Below are 7,262 nucleotides of genomic sequence, written 5' to 3'. Positions count from 1 at the left end.
GAGAAAGGGCCAGAGGAGGGAGGGAGGAAGAATGAGAAAGGAGAGAATCACTATAGCTTGCAATGGGTATTGATTTAAAAACAGTTCAAAGGGCCTGTTTTCCTTCCCAGCAGTAATTACAGCATGCATGTCAGTTTTTCTTTAATGTGAGTGTATTTTGGAGGCTGAAATGACTCCAGCTAATGAGAGCCAAGCCTGTTATCTTTTTCCCCATCTACTGAGTGCTGAATCGCCTTGGAGAATTGATAGAAATCATGGATGTTTTTGTTTCTTTCTTCTACCCTTGTTCATGGAGGTTTTTGATCAAAATTCCCAGATTCTCTGGGCACTGATCACCTGCCCAAGGACCATTTGTATAGGGTGAGATAATGAAGGAAAATTATTATTGTATCAATGCTCTTTCTTCTCATAACTGGCTCAGCAGCTAGCTCTTCCTGCCAGGCTTTTTTTTTTTTTTTTTTTTTTCCATTGTGATTTGTGAAAGAAAAAAGAAATAGGAAGAACAATTAGAAACATCATTCTAAGGGGTGTGTGCTGTGCCTGGTGGGATCTTTTAAGTGTTTTTCTGAAGCATCAGATCCCCATCATTCCTGGTTCCCCAAACTGGTCTGGCCCACATTTCTTGTTTCAATGACATCCATTCTTCAACTTGGACATTGTATCCTGGTCTCTTCTTGAATGACAATATGCACGGGGATGAAACACTTCCCTTCTGTATTCTTTTTGTCTTCATTTTAAGGGCAATTCCTCTAGTCCTTTGATTCAAACACCAAAAGGAATTCTTGTTCTTTCTTCAATGGCTCTGCTTGACTAAGGCTAATGACAGGCAGATGTATGGACAGAGCTTACAGCTGGTGGCCCGGAAATGTTTTCCCCATTGTGGGTGAGTCCAACTAAAAATATTCATTCTGCAGAAATTTTAACTTTCAAACAGATTATGATAACACAAAGAAATTCCTTACAAAACACAATCCTCCTAAAATTGATTCCTGCAGCTAGTTGCTTACAAATTGTTCACTATAATGAAAAAGACTGGTGGAAAACCCACCGGTGAAGAAAAATAGATTTGAAAGAAAGTTTAAAGGCAACCTGTTGGAACAACAAAACCCTGAAAATCTCTCAGAAGTTTAAAATAAGTAACCTTTGCATTATAATGAAAGCCTATGCTAAATGGTTAGCCTATGCTAACCATTTCATACGCAAACATGTAGACCATATTTTTCTTTTCAAAGAGCCGAGTTCTGATATAATTTGATTAACTGTATGATTAAGTCAGAAGCCCATCTGTAAGTGCAATTAACTAATGTGACCATCTTGCCATTACTTTCAAATGGAGATGTAAATACAAATTAACCCCTGATCAGGTGGAAGGGAAAGAATGCTCCTTTGTGTTTGGAAAAACTGCAGCCGCAGAAAGAACCCTACAAAAATTCCATGATTTCTTTTCTTTGACAATCTAATATATAAAAAATGATATCTCATTGTTCTAATGTGCATGTCTCAAGATAAACACCTTTTCATAAGTTTTTCATCAATCAAATTTTCCATTCTGTGAATGGTTCCAAATTTATATTATTATGGTTGTCTTTTTCTTATTAGTTTACAGAAGAAATGTATGTATTCTAGATCTGTGCTGGCCAATACAGTAGCCGCATGTGACAGTGGAGCTCCTGAGCTCTGAGTAGTCTGAATTAAGATGTGCCATAAGTGAAAAATACTAACTGGGATTCCAAGACTTAGCACAAAAATGTATGAAAAATGCCTTATTAGTCATCATTTTTATATTTATTACATCTTGAAATGATGATATTTTGGATGTATTGAGTTAAATAAAATATATTATTGAAATGACTTTCACTTGTTTCACTTTCAAGAGGCTGTTAGGAAAAAAGTCAAAGCCTTTTTTTAATGTGGCTGTAGATAAATGTAGAAATACGTACTTGGCTTGCATTAGTTTTCTATCAGACAATGCCCCTCTAGATACCAAAATTTTGCCTATTTGCAAATATTTTCTCCCAATTTATTCTTGCCATTCATTTTGCTTATGTCGACTTTGTTGCAAAAAAAAAAAAGTTTTGATATTGATATAGTTTAATTCAAAAATAGGTTCCTTTAAGTCTTCATTGTTATAAAAATATTCTCCTATATTTCATTCCAATTGTTTTTTAAAATAACCCATCTGGAATTTTGTGTGAGTATGTTATGAGGTATGAGTAGACTTTTATTTTTCCAGTATTGAAAACCTTTTGTACCCATATTATTTATTGAACAAGGGGTCCCTTCCACCATTAATGTGTAAAACCATCTGTCCTATATGAAGTTTCCACTGAGTTTTTTATTCTGTACCATTGATCTCTTTGCTCTCCCTACCCCCGTGTCGCACAGTTTGAATTGTGATGACTTTGTATCTAACTTGTGGTAAGCAACCTCCCTGCTCACCTGCCTGGTTCTTCACTTTTTGTTGGTGTTAGAACTTTTCAGTACCTGATCTGCTCCCCTCTAGTCCATCAGAAGGCATGGTGGTGAAGAGTTCCAGGTAGCTGACTCCACTCAGGGACCCTCCCCACAAGGACCCGAAGCAGGATAAAATAGGACAGCTGTAAGTCCCTGGTATCCTATTCAGCTCTGAAAGAGTTAACAGACAACTGCAAGTACCTTGTTTCTTATTTAGCTCCTAAGGAACTAACACAGAGCTGCAACTTCAGCTGCAAATTTCCTGGGACAAAAACTTCCCTAAATCCTCCAAACCTCCCAAAACCATTACAACCTCCCCAAATCATAAAAGCTTGTAAAAATTCTAGGCCCAAAGCAAACTCTTAATTAATAATAGGAAGCATAGGGTCATAAAGATTGTTAACCATTTGTCCAAAGACAAATTTTGGTATATGACAACAAACTATGAATTCTGCTAGCTATTTCCTCCTAGAACAAAGAAGACATAGTATTCAAAGGTTACTATGGAAACCTGCCAGTGGTAAAACTTTCTTATAAAACAAGCTGGCCCACTCCACTCAGGCGTGTCCCTCCCTTGGGCATGCCCGCATTAACCTCTCAAATGTGTACTCTCTTTTTAATAAACTTCTCTTTTAATAAACTTCACAACTTATGTCTAGTGGCCCTCTCATCTCTAAATTCTTTTAGTTTCTAGACTATTGAAACTGAATCAGGGCTCAACTGGCCCCATTGCCAGTTGGACACCAGTTACAGACCTAAAGTCACAGAAGTCTGGTTCCCAACTTAAGAGGACCTAATTCCTCTCCTGACCCCTGGCAATTGATCCATCTCAAACTGTAACCACAGGTTATTTTTCAGCCTCTATTCTCTAACATGACGTATGTTTTCAGCTTCCACCTTCCCTTAATGATTTCAGTACCCTCGGTTACTATTCACAGTGATTATCTTTCTTATCTTTGAGCACAACTTTATAGTTTTTAATATGCTTTTATTATTTAATCTATGATTTTTCTGCATTTAGGGAAGAAGGAGAAGGTTTTTGCATGCATTCAATTCAGCATTAAAAATGGTGTTGTAGGAGGGACTTCCAGGAAGATTGAAATAGGGAGCTCCAGGGCTCATTCCTCCTCCAACATAGCTAGTGGACAAGCAGGACCCATCTGAAATAACTGTTCTGGGGCTCCAGAGGCCAGGGAGCAATGTACAGCATCCAGAGAAGAGTGGGAGGAAGAGGCTGAGAAACTGGTAATACACTGTGAATAGCTCACTACACAGCACCCGCCTGCACCCATCCACACTCTCAAGGTGGACCACCTCGGGGTCCAGCCCCTGGCTGATTGCAGCAGATGGAGAGGGATGTGGAAGTCCTCTTCCCCAAGAACAGTGTGGGAGGGTGAGGAGGCATGGCCCAGCGCTGACCATGGGTTTTGATCAGTTAATCAGATCCCTGGGTCCCAGGAAAGGGATGGCCCACCACCATTGTTTCAACCCTGTCCATGTCAAGGGTGAGGTGGTAGAGGATTGCAGACACAGTACCTCCTTTAAGACTGTTGGGAACATTTGCAAAATAGCATGATCTGCTGGGCAGGCTAAGTGCAAGGTGAAGAGATAATCTTTAAAAATTGATCTGCTTATCCAGGGTAAAAATCAGATGAAGAGCAGGAAAAGCCTGATCAGCTAAACATAGGCAATTCTAAAGGTCTAGAATAAGTTGAACCAAGTATCAAAGAAGAACTTTAACACTAAGCCAATCAACAATAAAACCCTGGGCAAGAGGGAGAGATTTACCTTCAGAGTAAACTCATGAAGATAATCAGTGCTTAGTCATCAGCAAATAATCCCCAAGCCACACTAAGAAACAGAAAGATTTGGCCTAGTTCAAGGAGCAAGTTAAAACCTCCAAGTATTGATTTGTTAATTCAATTTGAAACAACTAATCAGCGATATTCAAGCAATTCTCCCAAAACAATTCAAGGAGATGATTGAAAATATGGCAAAAGAGATCAAGGAAATTAAGAAGACACTGGGTAAGCATAAAAAATATTTCAAAGTATGAAAAGGAACATAATAGAAATTATGGGAATGAAAGGCATAAGAGAAGAGATTTAAAGTACACCACATACCACAGCAGATCTGAACAGGCAGGAAAAGAATCAACAAACTAGCAGACAGGACAATTGAAATCTTACAGACAGAAGAACAGATAGAGAAAAGAATGGAAAAATTCAACAGAGCTCAGGGATTTGAACGGCAGCATGAAGCACACAAACTCACACAACATGGGTGTCCCAAAGAAGAAGAAGAAGGAAAAGGACCAGAAAGAAAATTCAAGGAAATAGTAGCCAAAAATTTCCTAACTCTTATGAAAGACATAAATACGCATGTCCAAGAAGCACAACATACTCCAAACAGAATTAATCTAACAGACCTACTCCAGAAGGCACAATAATCAGAATGTCAAATGCTAAAGATAAAGAGAGAATTCTGAAAGCAGCAAGAGAAAAGCAATTTGCCACATATAAGGAAACTGCAACAAGAATAATTGTTGCTTTCTCATCGGAAACTTTGGGGGCAAGAAGGCAGTGGTATGATAGATTAAGGTACTAAAAGAGAAAAACTGCCAGTCAGGAGTTCTTTATCTGCCAAGATTGTTCTTCAAAACTAAGGAAGAGTTTGAAATACTCACAGAAAAGCAGAAACTGAGAGAGCCCTATAAGAAATACTAAATGGAGTTCTGCAAGCTGGAAAGAAAAGGCAGGTGGAGAAGCTTGGAGTAGATTGTAGAAATGAAGATTGTCAGTAAGAGTAACTAAAAGGGTGAAAAGAGAAACAAAAAAAGATATGACATATAAAAACCAGAGAATAAAATGGCTGATTATGTACTGCTTCTACATTTAATAAGACTGAATGTTAATGGCTTAAACTTCCCAATAAAAAGACACAGGTTGGCTGGATAGATTTTTAAAAAAAGTAGGATCAAATTATATGCTATCTACAACACACACCTGGGCACCTAGCTTGACATGTGAACTTAAACTTTATATAACTCATGCAAGACAGATTATTTTCAAATTAAAAAATTGTTTAGGAGCCCACTGTAGAGTCATTCAAGAAATGATGTGAACCAGTCTGTGGATAGTAAGGTGGCGAAGAAAGGAACTAGAAAGGTAAAGCAGAATATCCCTATGCTCGTGGTTTCTTAGACTTTACACCCAAAACATAAGTAACAAAAGAACTAATAGATAAATGTGACCTCCTCAAAATTAAAAACTTTTGTGCAACAAAGAACTTTGTTAAGAAATTAAAAAGACAACCTACTCAATGGGAGAAAATATTTGGAAATCACATATCCAATAAGGGTTTAATATCCATAATATATAAAGAAATCCTACAACAGCAATAAGAAGGCAAACAACCAATTAAAACTGGGCAAAAGTTTCGAATAAACATTTCTCCAAAGAAGAAATACAAATGGCTAAATAGCACATGAAAAGTTGTTCAACAGAACTAACTATTAGAGAAATGCAAATCAAAACCACATTGAGATATCATTTCACACTTACTAGAATGGCCCCTTAAAAAATAAACAAGACAACTCCAAGCATGAAGAGGATGTGGAGAAATTGGAGCATTCATTCATTGCTGGTGGGAATGTAAAATGGTGCAGTCACTGTGGAAAAAAGTCTGGCAGCTCCTCGCTAAGAATAGAACTGCCATATGACATGGTGGTCCCGCTACTAGGTATATACCCAGAAAAACTACAAATAAGGACCCAAACAAATATTTGCACATTGATGTTTATAGTGCCATTATTCACAATTACCAAAAGATGCCCATCAACCAATGAATGGATAAGCAAAATGTGGTAAATACATACTATGGGCTATTATTTAGCAGCAAGAAGGCATGAAGTCCTGATGCACATGACCACATAGATGAACTTTGAGGACATTATATTGAGTGAAATAAGCTAGACACAAAATGACAAATATTGTATGATCACACTTACAGGTACTAATTACAATAATCAAATTCATATAGTTAGAATCTAGAATATAGTATACCATGGGATAAAATGGGGGAACGGATGCTTAATTTGTGCAGAATTTCTGTTTAGCTTGATTGTAAGTTTTAGAAATGGATAGTAATGATGGTAGCACATTATTGTGAGTATAATTAACAGGGATGAATTACGTTTGCAAATGTAGTTGAAAGGGGAAGTTTTTTTTAATTTATTTTTTATTATCGAACACAAACAATGTACAAACATGAACATTTTTCACAAACGTTCCACACATGTTGTACAATCAATGGTTCACAATATCAGCACATTTGTAGTATATTCATCACCATGATTATTTTTTCAAACACTTGCGTCACTCCAGCAAAAGAGATAAATAGAAAAAAGAAAAACTCATACATGCCATACCCCTTACCCCTCCCTCACACTGACCACTAGTATTTCCATCTACTCAATATATTTTAACCTTTGATCTCTGAAAGGAGAAGTTTTGAGTCATGTATGTTACTAGAAGAAACTAAAAACACCGGACTATATAACACAGTGAACCCTATTATGGATGATGGAATGTGGTTAATACTACAGATATAAGACTATTCATTCGTGAATTATAACAAATATATGACACTATTACAAAGTGTTAATAACAGGGTGGTGTATGGAAAAATAAACCTAATGTAAACTATGTGGTAGACACTAGTTAATAGTATATTTAATATTCTTTCATCAGTTGTAACAAAGGTACTACCCTAATGCAAAATGTCAATAACAGGGGGTAAATGGGAGC

The sequence above is a fragment of the Tamandua tetradactyla genome, chromosome 26, assembly GCF_023851605.1.
Source record: "Tamandua tetradactyla isolate mTamTet1 chromosome 26, mTamTet1.pri, whole genome shotgun sequence".
Taxonomy (NCBI): domain Eukaryota; kingdom Metazoa; phylum Chordata; class Mammalia; order Pilosa; family Myrmecophagidae; genus Tamandua; species Tamandua tetradactyla.
This window is presented reverse-complemented; position numbering follows the sequence as displayed.